The sequence below is a fragment of the Musca autumnalis genome, unplaced genomic scaffold (assembly GCF_047663935.1).
Source record: "Musca autumnalis isolate F117 unplaced genomic scaffold, ASM4766393v1 scaffold_3, whole genome shotgun sequence".
NCBI lineage: Eukaryota > Metazoa > Arthropoda > Insecta > Diptera > Muscidae > Musca > Musca autumnalis.
Genome location: NW_027411866.1, coordinates 258,153,309 through 258,169,657, shown reverse-complemented (window position 1 = coordinate 258,169,657; position 16,349 = coordinate 258,153,309). Strand labels below are relative to the sequence as shown.

General features: G+C 35.4%; 1 protein-coding gene across 9 annotated transcripts in view; it reads right to left on the bottom strand.

Annotated features, from left to right (window-relative positions):
• The window catches only part of LOC141399408 (uncharacterized), a 99,539-nt gene extending 84,685 nt beyond the window's left edge, over positions 1 to 14,854 (bottom strand). For 2 of the 9 annotated variants that reach the window (XM_073978081.1, XM_073978085.1), the window contains exon 1: positions 12,963 to 14,854. The gene's annotated coding sequence lies outside the window, so the exon portion shown is untranslated. The remainder of the gene's footprint in view (positions 1 to 12,962) is intronic. The other 7 variants (XM_073978086.1, XM_073978082.1, XM_073978083.1 and 4 more) reach the window with 7 other exon arrangements.
• Positions 14,855 to 16,349: the final 1,495 nt, after the last annotated feature.

Below are 16,349 nucleotides of genomic sequence, written 5' to 3'. Positions count from 1 at the left end.
CGCTGCCGTGGTATTGTTTAATATTTTGTATTCCTTAAAATTTTAAACCCAGTGCGTATGATTGTTATTGTATTATTTCTAAATTATAACAATCATACGCAATGGGGTTACAATGTTTAAAAACTTTAGCACTGGCAGTCGAGATTTTTTGGTGGGGATGGTGAACCAACCATAATGTTGTTAGAATACAAGCCCAGTAAGAACTGTATAAAAAATATTTTCAAAAGTTCTTCATTCCCAAATATGAGGTTTGCCTTAATTGAAATTAAATTGCACTAAATTAACAAATGAAAATGCCTTGAACAAAAATTCTAAAATGGGCGAATGGGTGGTTATTTCATCAATTTTTAATAAATTCAATTCTAGTCATATTAAATAAGTCCTCCATCAATGGCGTACACCCCAATTCAACTGGACTGCCCACAGTTTCTTTATTTTATTTTATCTATTCTATTTGTTCAACACAAAATGTATTTTCTCAAAAAATAAGAAAAAAGCATACTAAGTACATACCTATATACATACATACATACATATGTTTGTACATAGATGTCTATCTAACCAATTCTAGTTTTTGTTTTATTATTTATTTTTTATGGAAACATTGACGTTGCAGTCACCGTTAGACATTTTTATAGTTGTTGCTGTTTTTTATTTAATTTTATTATCAATATGAGGTCTACAAACTTAAATCGCATTCTGTGCTCTTGAAAATTTTTTGGAGACTCGCAATCTCTCATTTTTTGTTGTTTTTTTTTTTGGTGATTTAACTATTTTCTGTTGATGTCTCTCAACTGCTGCTCCACTATTTGATTGGAATTTTTTTGTTATTGTCTCTGCCGCCATCTTTTGCTTGGGTTGGTTCTCATGGTATGGGAAAGAGAAGAGAGAGCGTGCGAGAGTTGTTTAGGTAAATTATACAACATTGATAAGACAAAATTTATTTGAATCATTTAAATTAAGCAAAGAAATAAAACAACAACAAAATACTGAATAAAAATGTTGCTACATTTGAATGGAAGACGATGATGAGGAAGATGATGAACCAACCAACCAGTCAACCCACTTGCCAGCCAGTCAGCCAGCCAGTACACTGCTGGGTTTTGTTTTGTTCAAATTCTCTCCATGAGACAAACTCATCAAAAACAAGTGTAGCAAAATAAAGCCAGTGGTGGAGGGACGTACGGGACATTGGTCTTTAAGCAGGGGGTCATAATGAAACAACAAAAACAAAAATTAAACTTTATATTTGTTTGCTTTTTATTGTTGTCGTGGTTGTTGTTGTTTCTTATTATTTTGTATTGTTTTGGTGTGATTGTGTGTTGTTGTACTTTTTTTGGCAAAAGTCTAGCTGAATGCCTCTCTGCCTTCCCCTTCTGTCTGTCTGATTGTTGTGTTTGGTCTATATATTGTTTGGTGGTCAGTGCAAAATAATTTGAACCTATACCACACCACCGCGCCGACATCATCATCATCATCGTCGTCGTCAGCAACAATAACAAGCCGCACAATAATGCGGTTGTCGTGGTCGTCGTCGTAGTCTCAACTGCTGTTACTACGTCAGCAGTTTTTTTTGCTGTTCTGTTCGCCGGTACAATGTAAAAATAACTTTACAATTTTTCTTTATTTACGTTGTCGTTGTTGTTGCTCTTATGTTCGTTATTAGCTGAGTTTTATGATAATCCAAAACAGTTGTTTTTTTTTTTTGCTCTTGTTGTTGTTGTTGCTGTTTCGCCTTCTCCTTTCTTCTGATAATGAACGGTTGTGTTTTTTTTTCTGTTTCTTGGGGGTAATGCCTTACTTGGCGTTTTACTTTCTCCCTCTCCATAATGGCTAGCTGGCGTTCGGCATCCCTCAGTCTATGTCTTTTTTTGTTGTTTTTTGAGAGAATGCACACACAATTTGTATACATTGTAGATTTGATTCCTTCATAGTAATGTTGCTGCTGTTGTTGTTATTTTATATAAACAAATATGAAAAATAATCGACGCAAGTACATACCTATTATTATTATAAACGAAATATCAACACGGAAAATATTGTCCAAAACCAGTGTTGCCACCAAATATAAATAATTTTTTGTAAATTGCGTGATTGGGTCACACAACAATTTTAACATTTTAGATACACAGAAGATACCTTTGGGATTTTGGTGGAAAATATTGGTGATACAATTGAAACTACACCATTTAGATGGGCAACTCGAATAACACTGTGCAACATTTTTAAGGTGATCTTGTGCAAACAATTCGAACTGAGGATTTTTTTAAAGTACAGACCCAAACGACAAGAAACCCTAGTTGGGTTTTGTTGTGTCAGATCCAGCTCGGATTTTATGGCCCCATCTAAACATGGTTAAATATTGAGTTTTTAAAGAAATTCGGGGCTATATCTCTGAAACCAATGTGAATCTTCTTCTGAACTCTGAAGCAAATTTGTAGATAAGGACAAGAATACAATGTTTGGAGAAATAATGAACTCGAAAAAATACCACAATTTTTATACATTTCGCACCGTATCTCCAAAACCGTTAATTTTTTCTGAATATTTTCTTTTGGAAAAATATTCCCTGGAATATAATACACAACTCTTCAGAACATGTCATTGTTGTAGAATGCCTCTATGCCTTGTTTCCAGTACAGTTTTCAACGACGATTTAATAAAAATGTCAATAATGTAGTGAAATCCGGAATGCGAGAATAAACTGTTGGTGTGAACTCTGTTTGAAATACGTGTTGTAAAAGATATGATGCAAAATACCGCCGAAACAACATGAAGTAAGAATTTTGGAACTTTAGAATGTTCTAAAGAATTGTTGAGAACTTTATTTGGAAGATTTTTGCAAAAGGTTACTTGGTTCAACTCCCAATAGTTTAGCCTATACTGACCAGAATTTCAGCAATTATGTAAAATTTTCTATATTTTATAGATTTTGATGCCCTAGATGGAGTTTTTCAAAAGGTAAGTTCTACTAGTTTAAGGCTACAATATTGCTAAAGACAGCAAGGCCAAATTCCTATTCGTTTCTGAGATAAAGGCGTGATAAATGCAAAAAAGTGTAGATTTAGCCCGGTTTAGATGAGGCCATAAAATCCGAACTGGATCTGACAGGACAAACCTCTACTAGGGTTTTTGTAGTCTAAATATGTACTTTCATAAAATGCCTACTAGAAGTTGTTTGCCATTTTATAACATTGCCATTTTATATAACAATTTCAATCACATTTCCCATTAATTTGTTTTTAATTTATTAATGCAATTTGTAAGTTGATTTATTTAATTTATATTTTTTTTTATTTTCTCCATTTGTAATTCAAAGTAGGTACACGGAGAAAAAAAAAACGCAGCAAACAAATAATATGTTTGGGTTTGGATCCAAACATATTATTTGCTTGCAACAGTCCCCAACATCCAATATGTTTAGATCTAAACATACACTCCACGTCAGTAGAATAGAACACCTAAATTTTTGTTAATGTTAGCTTATTTATCCAAAAACGAATGAATCTGCGTTTTTAATCTTGTGGGGATTTAAAGTCTATGATGTTCCGTATCAAACACGAAAAAAATTATGTTTCTAGCTCTTCGCGAAATGATTTTCTGATCAATTTTCCGATAGTACAATGAAAAATAGGCATTTATTTTTGGTCATCAGGATAGAACAGTCACTTTATTTTCAGATGATAAAGCAAGGCTTTCTAATCATTTTTCACCAAAGAAAACCTATAAATTATTCCGCGGACACTGAAATAACAGCGTTAAAGGGTTTAAATTGACAGATATTTGAAACATCTCGGAATATCAGTAGGAGTCGCGCATTTATGTCATATTTCTTCACAATAAGATAGAATATGACACAGACAACCACGACGGATACAATCGAGTGCTTCGGATGCTGATAAGATGGAACATTTTCAAAATAATTATGAAAAACTTCAAAATTTCTTATAAAAACCATGATGTTTTGTTCAATAAAATGAGTTTTCCGCGGACAAGTCTGACTTTTAAACGTTTGGAATATGCTCCAGATTTAGAGGAAAATAATCCTCCAATATAAATGGACCAGGTTATGCTCTCCATACCGGATTTTACGAATTAGTAGTTTTTTTTTAACTGAACTGGCAAATGTAAATGCCCCGTTTTCGCGGGAAAACACAGTCATGGAAATTGAGGTTTTAAGTTTGGTATGTTGTTTTAAAAAGTATTAAAATTTCCCTCAGTGTATTAAGATAACGGTTGTTTTCGTATCAGATTATTTTCCTCTAAATCTGGAGCATATTTCCAAACCTTTAAACGGCAGAATTGTTCGCGGAAAAACCATTTTATAGAACAAAACATCATGGTTTTTATAAGAAATTTTGACGTTTTTCATAAATATTTTGAAAATGTTCCATCTTATCAGCATCCGAAGCACTCGACAGTATCCGTCGAGGTTGCCTGCGTCATTTTCTATCTTATTGGGAAGAAATATGATATAACTGCGCGACTCCTATTGATATTCCGAGATGTTTCAAATATCTGTCAATTTAAACCCTTTAACGCTGTTATTTCAGTGTCCGCGGAATAATTTATAGGTTTTCTTTGGTGAAAAATGATTAGAAAGCCTTGCTTTATCATCTGAAAGAAAATTCGGCGTTAATATCTCAAAAATTCGCGAAAATAAAGTGACTGTTCTATCCTGATGACCAAAAATAAATGCCTATTTTTCATTGTACTATCGGAAAATTGATCAGAAAATCATTTCGCGAAGAGCTAGAAACATAATTTTTTTCGTGTTTGATACGGAACATCATAGACTTTAAATCCCCACAAGATTAAAAACGCAGATTCATTCGCTTCGTTATAAATAAGCTAACATTAACAGAAATTTAGGTGTTCTATTCTACTGACGTGGAGTGTATGTTATATTAGGGACTCTTTGTTTGCTGCATTTTTTTCTCCGTGTATAATAACTTAATTCTTATAGGAATTTGAACCGGTTTTACCACAAAATGGAAGTATGAGTTTAATTGAAACGCTTCGAATTGTATATTTAATATTTCGATTAAACTTGGAAAATTACAAATACACCACGTAAGCAAAAGTCGTGACGAGGCCGTTTATGTGATACCATGCATAAGCTTTTCACAGATCAACATTCCTTTTAGGAAGTTACTAAGGGATTTTAATATCTGATGACTTCAGGCTAACTGAACCAAAATACTTATATAAGCACCATTGAAATCAAAGTGCTTCCATAAATGTAGATCAATTACTTCACTATGTCCTATAAAACAAGTAAAGCTGGGTACATATTGCCAGTTTTGAATGACCGTGGACGTACATTTTTGTCATTCATCATGCAACCACAAAATATTTTGTGCATGTTGGACATCTATCGATAATTGTGAAAAATCGACAGTTAAAACTGAAAATGTGTACTGCACATACAAATTAGCTTTGTCGACAGAGATATACCTTCAGCCTGTTTGAATAGAAACATTCATTTATTAACAATATCGACATGAATACCGGCTACGCAACCAAAATCCTTTTCCCCAATAGTTATGTATTTAGGAGGTTTTCAAATTTTGTGGCCCTTTTTGGACGTATGAACTTGCCGACAAAAATATATTTTTGGATTAAAGCTAAAAAGAGCTGCGGAGGAGGTACCTGAAGGAATGCATCGGCATAGCCCGTTTTCGAAGTGGATCTTATTTTGGGAGTCATTTCTATTCGATAGATATGGCGCCCAATAGTCATTTCAGTTGGTCAGCGCACAACTTAGAGCTCTTGGAATATTATCGCTGTAAACAGGACCACAAGGAGTTAAATCGGTATACATTTCCAAATGATCTTTGAAAAGACTCTAAACTTCACTCAAACAAAAATGTTATAAAAGAAAGGGAAAAACAAAAAAAAATTTTGAACTTTTGTGAGGGAGGACCGATATGGATCATTCTCATAGTTAAAATACATTTGAAGAAAATATTAGTTTTGCACTTTTGAGGGGGAGATACCCAAAGGCGTAGACCGATATGGGTCATATTCGAACATATGCCTCGTAGAAATATTACGATGTGCAAAGGATCGGCCACTGTATTCGAGAATTCTCATGCGCACTATTTTAGCGAAAAGTTTTGAACTTTTGGTAGGAGGTAGGGAAAGCTGTGGACCGATTAACCTACCTACGAACTTAAACTAAGTTTGGACAAAATATTACGTAGGCCAAATGTTGGACCAAATCGGCTGATCCGTTCAAAATTTATCGTGCGCAACAACCACTACACATGGTGGCCGCAGGTGTTTTTTTACAGCTTTCGGATCATTTTCTCAGGAAGTATGGGCTTGCTCTTAAAAATTTAGGAAGAAAAATCAAAACGATTCGAGGAGTTCTTAAACTGCACTTTTTCGAAATTTTGTGTGATACATACCCGTTGGAATGAACCGATATAGTCCATATTCGAACCTGATCCAAATCGTTTTCTCCCTTTGGGAATTCTCGTGACCACCATTATAGCAACAAATTTAGAACATTTGTGTTGGAGATACCCTAGGGAGTGGACCAATATGGTCCATCTTCAAATTTCATCTAAGTTTGGACGAAACGGTTGATCCGTTCCAGAGCGCTCTCCACACATTAAGACAGTCGGACGGACATTGCTAAATCGACTCTTCTTTAATAACCTAGGATATTCGACATTACGTTTCAAATTTCGAAAATTAAAAATTGGATTGGATTAGCTAGCGACTTTTACGATATCTCCGTTGTTGGACTACCTACGCCAACCTACTTGGATCGATGTAAAGCTGAGATTTTCCACTTTCATTGTGAGGAATACCCCTAATAAATAGATGCGGAGATATTAACATAAAATTAAAAAAAAATATTTCCCCATATATGTTGTTTTGAACATGCTGACCTCTGATTATTATTTGAACAACACCTAATCAATTGACTGACTTTTTACTCTCTGGGTATCACATATACACAAATTTTACACCGATCCGAATAAAATTGCAACCTGCAGCGTTGTTATTATTTGAGGACGGGCACACATAGCCATATGGAATCAGAGCTTGTCGAAACATTCATTTTGCTATATATAAAGGTGGGACTTTGACCATTATCTCGATGTATTACAAACGTTTAAGCCAAAACCGGCCAAAACCTTCCCACATAGTGGTGTAGGGTATAATTGTAGCAGAGGTTTATGAAAAAAATTGCAAAATATTGGAACATTTCGGACCAATACGAATTCAACACGATTCAAGAATTGGCATTAAATTGGATTGAAGGGCAAAAGTGCTAAATTTTTACCACGCATGGCGTGGGTGTACTACCAGCAAGTGTAGTGGCTGCTACGGTCCGAAGGGGTGGAACGATATAGTTTATATCCAGACCTGATCTCTATCTGGAAGAAATATAAGGATGTTTGGACCAAATAGGTAACGTATGACATATTTTATCGAAAAAATGTGAACTTTTCTGAAAAAGGTCAGTCGTACTTAATGGGTAATTTTTAACAAATCGGTTCATCCCTTCGAGATTTATTGTGTGCACTCAAAATTGTCTGAAACAGATTTCGTCTAAACATACTTCGGGTCCAGAACCGTTTTGTCGATGAGGCACATTTTTGTCGTATCAATGTCTTTATACACTCCTTAGCCGAAAGATGGTATATAACTAGCTTTCCATATTCCAGCAATTTCGTTAAAACAATGTGGCTAACTTTTAAGATACTAAAATTCGGGAGGTACCGTTCTATGGGCGCTGTATGGAGACGTGGATCTGTACGGACAAATTTCGGAGGGAAGTAAACCTATACCTACAAATTTCAAGTGGAAAGTTTTATACCCACAACGAAGACAAAATGCCAAATTTCAGTCATTTCGGTGGGATATTGAGGCCATAACCTTCAAAAAACCGAAAATCGGGAGGTACGAGGGCTGTATGAAGGCGTGGACCTTTACCGACAAATGTCATCTGTAAAGTTTAATACCCCAAATGAAGACTAAATACCAAATGTCAGCCATTTGTGAGGAATATTGAGGACACAACCTTCAAAATACCGCAAATCGGGAGGTACCGTTCTATGGGAGCCATATGAAGGCGTGGGCCTATACCGACAAAATTCTGGGGAAAAGTTGTATACCCCCAACGAAAACATTTTGTGGTTGCCCGATGACTGTCAAAAAAGAACGGCCACACCGGCAAGCAACCAATTCTTTGAGCTTAAGGTCGTGGGTTCGATTCCCCGGCCAGGTAACATCAAAACTTTTCAACGGTGGCAAAATACCCCACAGTAATGTTGGCGACATTTCCTGATTATTTCAGCCATGTAAATCTTTTCTACAAGTGGTGTCTTAAGACATGCCCTTCGGACTCGGCGATAAAGAGTAGGTCCCATATCATTGAACTAATATTAATCGAGGTGCACTCATTGATATGAGAGAAGTCTCCCTTGTACCTTTTGGAATGTTTGTGGAACAATTATATATTATAATTGGAGTGTAAATCCAGTTTTACATTGTACAATTTTCCTTGCAGTTTGTCGTCGAGACAGGGTGTTTAGAGGTTCTCTCCCAAACGAACTAACAATTGTCGCAAGAAAATTTTTCTAATGCAAATCTGCACTACGAGTGAAGAGACATTTACATCTAATTTCTAATTCACGGAACCAACGACGTTTTCCCCCTTCTATTCACACAAATAGTAGACATTATACACGTGTCTCCAGTACCACGTCATCAAATTTATCTTTTGTCTAGGATTTCTATTTTTAATTGCCTAATTTGTTTCTTTACTACAGCAATGTCTGGGGTTGGTCTTTTATCATTATGTTCCATTGTGTAATTTCGAGGAGTTCTTTGTGTGATTGATTGCAATTGTTAGAGTAATTGTGTGCTTGATAAGATGGTTACCCCCGGTAACACTTCCATAGTAATAAAAGGTATCTATGCATAACTCCCACATCTTCTATTTTTGTGCCAATGTTACTATGAAATCGCTACAATTTCGTCATCAGTTGGATATTATGACATTCGTGACAATGATATGCAGCTGTGTTGTTTAAGGATGACCTACTTTCGGTCTAGATTAATCTTCAACAGCCATCCTTACTCTCAAACTGTCAATTGCCGCGAGGAAAATTTTGATTTAGTAATAACTTTATTAAAACAATCACAACATCAATGAGTTACCTAACATCAGGTGGAAGATCATAAACCCCAAAGGTCATTTAGTAACATGTCACAACTAAAACAGATTTTTTGGAATTTCTTTGTGCTTTTCTTAGGCTTTAACTTCGTTTAAGGATCCCAACGGATCTTGTTGTAATTTTTTTACCAAAGGTAGCCTGTGGGGTCTTGAATACAATTGCATATATTTTTTCTTGTGGACTCCAAGGGGTACCTTTGATACACATATCAAAAATAACAGCTCCAATGGACCTTAAATCAAACTTATTCCCTTTTCTTAACTACCGCAATGTCTGGGGTTGGCCTTTTTATCATTATGTTTCATTGTGCAATTTCGCTTGCAAAAAGTTTTGGGGGAGTTCTTTGTGTATTGATTGTAATTGTTGCAGTAATTGTGTGTTTGATAAGATGGCTACCCCCGGTAACACTTCCATAGTAATAAAAGGTATCTATGCATCATAACTCCCACTTCTTCTATTTTTGTGCCAATGTTACTATAAAATCGCTACAATTTCGTCATCAGTTGGACATTTTGACATTCGAGACAATGATATACAGCTGTGTTGTTTAAGGATGACCTACTTTCGGCCGAGATTAATCTTCAACAGCCTTCCTTACCCTCAAACTCTCAATTGCCTCAAGAAAAATTTGGATTTAGTAATAACTTTATTAAAAACAATCACAACATCAATGAGTTATATGGACGGCTTTAAGTTGGTCAGAGTACCTAACATTAGGTGGAAGATCATAAACCCCAAAGGTCATTTAGTAACATGTCACAACTAAAACATATTTTTTGGGATTTCTTTGTGCTTTTCTTAGGCTTTAACCTCGTTTAAGGATCCCCACTGTTCTTGTTGTAATTTTTTTTACCAAAGGTAGCCTGTGGGGTCTTGAATACAATTGCATATATTTTTTCTTGTGGACTCCAAGGGCTACTTTTTGTACATATGTATATCAAAAACAAGTAAAAAAGTATCAGTCGGCTTTGCAGACAGAGATATACCTTCAGCCTGTATATATTGAAACAATTTTTTTTCCCAAAAAACGTATGTATTTAGGGTTTTTAAAAATTTTGGGCATTTGAGCCGACAAAATTGTTCATTAGGATTAGAGATCAAAAGTTTTGCGGAGGAGACACTAAAATGAATGGATCTACATTGACCATTATGGAAGTGGATCTCCAGCCACTACATATGGTGCCATAGGGGGTTTTACACCCTTCTGGATGTTTGCTCAAGAAGTATAAACTTGCCCCTGAAAAACGTTCACCATCATAATTGAGGCAGCGAATGCAAGTTGCTTCAACAAAAATAAAAGTGATTCGATACCAGGTCTTAAAGTGAACTTATACGAAATTTTGTGTGGGAGGTACCGGATGAAGTAGACAAATATAGTGCATATTTGAACCTGATCTATATCAGGAAGATATATTAGGATGTGTAAAGTATGGACCAATTCGGCCACTCCCTTCAAGAGTTACCATATGAACAAATATTCCGAACACGTTTGAACTTTTGTGGGAGAGGTACCTGAGAGGTACCTGGAGTGGACCGATATGGCTTATCTTCAAACTTAAACTATGTTTGGACAAAATATTAAGGCCAAATTTTGGACCGAATCGGCACATCCGATAGAGAGTTATCTTCCGATCCAAGCACCTCACAGAGTGCCATAGGGGTTTTTGTTGCAACTTTCAGGCTATTTTCTCAGGAAGTATGGACTTGCCCCTAATGAAACTTGTACCGTCGTATGGAGGGCAGTGAATACAAGTTGCTAAAACAAAAATTAGACCGATTCGAGAGATGGCTCTAAACTGAAATTTTCCGAAATTTTGTGTGGGAGGTACCAGAAGGAACCGATTGAGTCTATATTGGAACATTATCTAAGTCTGGTAAACATTTAACGGTGGGCAAAGTATGGACCAAATCGGTTACTCCCTTCAAGTGTTATCGTGTGCACAAATTTTCCGAACATTTTCGAACTTTTGTGGGGGAGGTACCGGAAGGAGTGGACCGATATAGCCCATCTTCGAACTTAAACTAAGTTTGGGCAAAATATTACGAAAGCCAAAATTTGAACCGAATCGGTTCATCCGTTCGAGAGTTATCGTGCGCTCCAGCCAGCCAGACAGACAGACGGACGGACGGACATTGCTCAATCGACTCCAATTTGACTGAAACACATTTCGTCCAAACATACTTGGGGTCTAAAACCATTATTTCGATGAGGCACATTTTGCCCGTATGAAGGTATAATAACGGCTCTAATGGGCCTTAAATCAAATTTATTCCCTTTCTACAAATGCGAATACATTTTTATACCCTCCACCGTAATATGGAGGGTATAATTAAATTTGTCATTCCGTTTGTAACACATCGAAATATTCATCGGAGACCCTATAAAGTATGTATATACTTGATCAGGGTAAAATTCTAAGTCGATATAACCATGTCCGTCTGTCCGTCCGTCTGTTGAAATCAAGATACAGCTCGCAATTTTTAAGATAGAGCTTTGAAATTTGGTATAGAAGTTTCTATTACTCCTAGGATGTTTGGTATTGCAAATGGGCTACATCGGTCCACGTTTTGATATAGCCCCCATAGAATGGTACCACCCGATTTTCGGTATTTTGAAGGTTTTAGGTTCATTATCAGCCCGAAATGGCTGAGATTTGGTATTAAGTCTTCGTTGGTGGTATAAAACTTTCCCCTAGAATTTTGTTGGTATGGGTCCACGCCTTCATATAGCCCCCATAGAACGGTACCTTCCGATTTTCAGTATTTTGAAGGTTGTGGTCTCAATATTACTCCAAAATGGCTAAGATTTGGTATTAAGTGTTCGTTGGTTGTGTACAACTTTCCCCCAGATTTTTGTTTGTATGGGTCCACGCCTTCATATAGCCCCCATAGAACGGTACCTTCCGATTTTCGGTATTTTGAAGGTTATGGCCACAATAATCCATTGAAATGGCTGAAATTTGGTATTTAGTCTTCGTTAGGGGTATTCAACTTTCCCCTCTAAATTTGTCGGTATAGGTCCACTCCTCCATATAGCCCCCTTAGAACGGTACCTCCCGATTTTCGGTATTTTGTAGGTTGTGACCTCAATATTCATCCAAAGTGGCTGAAATTTGGTATTTAGTCTTCGTTCGGGTAATAAAACTTTCCCACAGACATTTGTTGGTACACGCCCACGCCTTAATACAGCCCCCATAGAACCGTACCACCCGATTTTCGGTATATTGAAAGTTTTAGCCTCATTATCACACCGAAGGAGCTGAAATTTGGTATTTAGTCTTCTTCATAAACAAAAGGAAACTAATTGTTCCATTTTACTTTAATACCACTCCTGGTGGAGGGTAGAACAAGTTCGGCCCGGCCGAACTTAAATCCGTTCTTACTTGTTGTTCAAATCTTATTCTAACGTCGATTGCTTTTCATGGTTCTGTTACATTTTTTTCTTTTCAAAGAATTGATTACTACGGTAACTCTGTTCTCAGTTGCTAGCTAAGAGGTATAAAGGGGGAGCGCGACATATATATTTGGTACCCTCTGCAAAAAAAAGAGAGCAGCAGAGCAGAGATATGAAACAAATAAATGGGCAAACAAACGAAAAAAATGTATAAACGATGCGCGGCAGCGAAAAAACCTTGGAACTTAGCAGCTAACGTTGGTATTTTGGTGCTAATGGTTCTATAACACACCGACACACACACAGGAGCGCATACACATAATACCCACAAATATATAGATATGTATAATTTTAATATATATACTTACTTGATTATATTTTTAAGTGGCTCGGTTATGCGAGGGGGTTGGTGGTAGGTTGTTGTTATTCCAAGGGTAGGTATGTTGTTTTTTGCCAACTAGTTCTGTTGTTGTTTTTGGTTGCTGGCGCTGGTGTCACAAAATATTCAAATTATTGTTTTCCATTTTAAAAACAAATTTTTCCACAACAAAAAAAAAATCCAAAGAAATTCAATCAATTTATACTGATGATATTCCTCTGTTGTTTATGTTATTTTTTATTTTATATTTTTTTTTATTGCAAATTATGATGATAACTATTGTTGAAGGCCAAACAAACACTTGTGCGAATGTGTGTATTCTACTCTCTCACTTTTATGTCGCCTCTTTTTATTGTGATTTATGTATATTTTTGTTTGCGGCGGTTGCTTGATTTCTATTTTTGCGCCTTTTCTAGACGATCCATTTAATGGTTTTCTTGGTGGCTTTTTTATTTTTCTTTCTATATTTTTAATTTAATTGTTATTTTAATTCAATGGGAAGAAGAAAATAAAATAAACTCTGGGTACATATTTGCATATTCTCACACACAGGAACACACTGACACACACACACGCGAACTCACACTCATCTAACGAACAACAAGCGAATAGAGAGCAGACATAAATCTACAAATAAACACGTTCTAGTATGCGTTATTGTTGTTGCTGTTGTTGATGCTTTTGTTGTTGTGCTGGGCTATTATTTAAGCATGCCAAACCCCACCAGCCCTCAGCTGACGGGCACAGCTGACTGTCACGATAAGGCCAAGAAAGTACGAAGTGCTTGGCGGGTGGTATAATGACAACCACGAAGAAGGAAAACGAGAAGATGTGTATTATTATTCGTATTATGTTGTTGATAACTCGTACATCATACGCCACTTTGTACTCATCATTCGTTCTAGTTTTCTTTTTTTCTTTTTTGTTTTTTATGGGGAGGGGGTAATTTGTTTTTGCACTCTATTTTGATTTGTATTTGTTTGTCTTTTCTTTTCGTTTGCTATTGTAGAGCAATCTCACAATGACTGACACTTGTGAGAGTGATTGATGATTGGCATATTATTTGATTTCGAACATTTCTTTTTGTGGCCGATGGTTGTTGTTGGTCGCGTTGTTGTTATAGCACACATTCGAAATTGATATGCTAATTATAAGACACAGTCGAATCCAATTCCACTCAACTTAGTTATGCTTTTGACGTATCAAGTGTACCATCATCATCATCTCCATCTACATCGTCATCGTCACCAAAGCGAAAGAATACCAAAAAAAAAAAAAACAAGAAATGTAATAAAAATTCATAAAGCTACTAATCGTTTTTAATTATTATCACAACCCGCTGGGCACACCATAGAATATGATGTACTGTGCTTGATTTGTGGCGGCACACGGACAGACGTTCCACGACCGGTGTTGATTGTTTTTATTCAATCGATTATTAATAGTTTTCGGGCTGTTTTTGTTATTCACTCATTCATTGCCAGGAGGTAATAGTGGGCCAATAAATTGTCAATTCCCCCATTAACCTACCGCCTACTTTTTTGTTCGTATTTTTTGTTTCTCCTCCTCACTTCACTTCACTTTGTTTTTTTTTCTTTTTGTTTTATTGGTTGATTTTCTTTTAATTTCATTTGCATTAGTTTTGGTTAGCTAACCATTTAAGTAGACCAATAAAACAACAACAACAACGTTGCAAAAATATAACAAATTCATAAATTTTTCGGCTGCTGATGCTGCTTGCTGTTGGTTGTTATTTGGAATTTGCAAGAAATATCATCATCATCATCATTCCATCAAAAAAGTCAAAAAAGTTGAGAATAATTAAAGCGCGCACAAACTAAACGAACCGAACCGAACACGACGAGCAAATATAACAGACTGATTGAGTGTCGTCAGTGGTTGCTTGAATGATTATGATTGGTTTCTCAACCACGAAGTCACCGACTGGTTTGCTCTCATTTACTCTCGGCCTCTGTGAGTGCTTTCTCTGAGAAACATCTGTTCTGTATTTACTTCAGCAGAGCCGTTGACTGCAAAAATGTATCGTTATTTTTTGTTGTGTTTTTTTTTTTTTTTTTGCAAAAACACATTTTTGTAAACAAACCATTTGTTGCAGCATAAAATTAGTGTCGATGTGTGTCGGTGTGTGTGTGTGTGTACAATTCGATGTGTTGTTGTTATAAATCGGAACCATTATATATGGAAGTGTGTGTGTGTGTGAAAATAACGTAAACAACCCAAGCATTCTTGTCTGTTAAGAATGCAATGTGCCTGTCATTCCATAATAATACAGGTATCTGTATCAGTTCAACTATTGAAACATGGAGTGGTCAAAAAAGTGGGTGTAATTAATACAAACAAAATTAAATAAATTAAAAAACACTAAATTATTAATTAATAATTGTAAATACTTGATGGATTTATTGAACAATAGATGTCTAATAGCGTGTTTATATTATAGATTGTTGCCGGGTTAACCTTCTTTATGAGGACATATGGAATTGACATATAAAACCAGTGGGTTTATTATATCCGATTATATGTAGATGTACTATAGTAGTATATTTTATTGGATTTAGTAAATCCAATGAATTTAAATTGTCACTTCCTCATGAAGAAGTTTAACAAGGAAAAAATGTCTAATGTAAACTTGTAGTCAGAAGTTGAATTATTTTTATAGTTTTAAGAAACAAGAGTAATATTACGTTTATATATAACCGGATTTAACAAACCCACTGGGTTTCAAATGTCAGTTCCATTGCTAATATTTCAAATATTTCAAAAGGCTATAAAATAAACATGGCCTAAATACTTTCTAAATGGAATTGTGTTGAAAAAATTTTATAAATCGTTAAAAACCTTTTTGTTAAATTTCACAATAGTTTTCTTATAAAAGATGTTGCTACCTTATTTACTGTGCCTTGGCCACTACACACAGATGACGTTTCTGTGCTATTTAATTGACTGGTTTAAAGCAAAAAAAAAAAACGAATACGTTACAACAAATCCGTTTTATTTAATTTATTATTCATTCTATATTTTATTACGTTTTATTGTACATTGCTATCGTCGTCTAGATAATTCATTTTCAAATATTCTCACGTAGATACATAATAATATTTTATTTTGTACAGTTGAACTTTATACGGCAAAAACAAATTCAGACAGAACTTTTCGTTGTTTGGAAAATTTCTATAAATGAAATATTCCCAACAAATAGAGAATATTATTGAGTTAGGACCAAATATCATTTAAATTATTAGTCTTAACTCGTCATTACCGGTATTTTTAAGGGGATTCTTTAATTTATCAGCTATATTTTAAATGAGTTAGTGACATTGGTGCATATAACATAAAGTTTCTCTTAGATCGATAT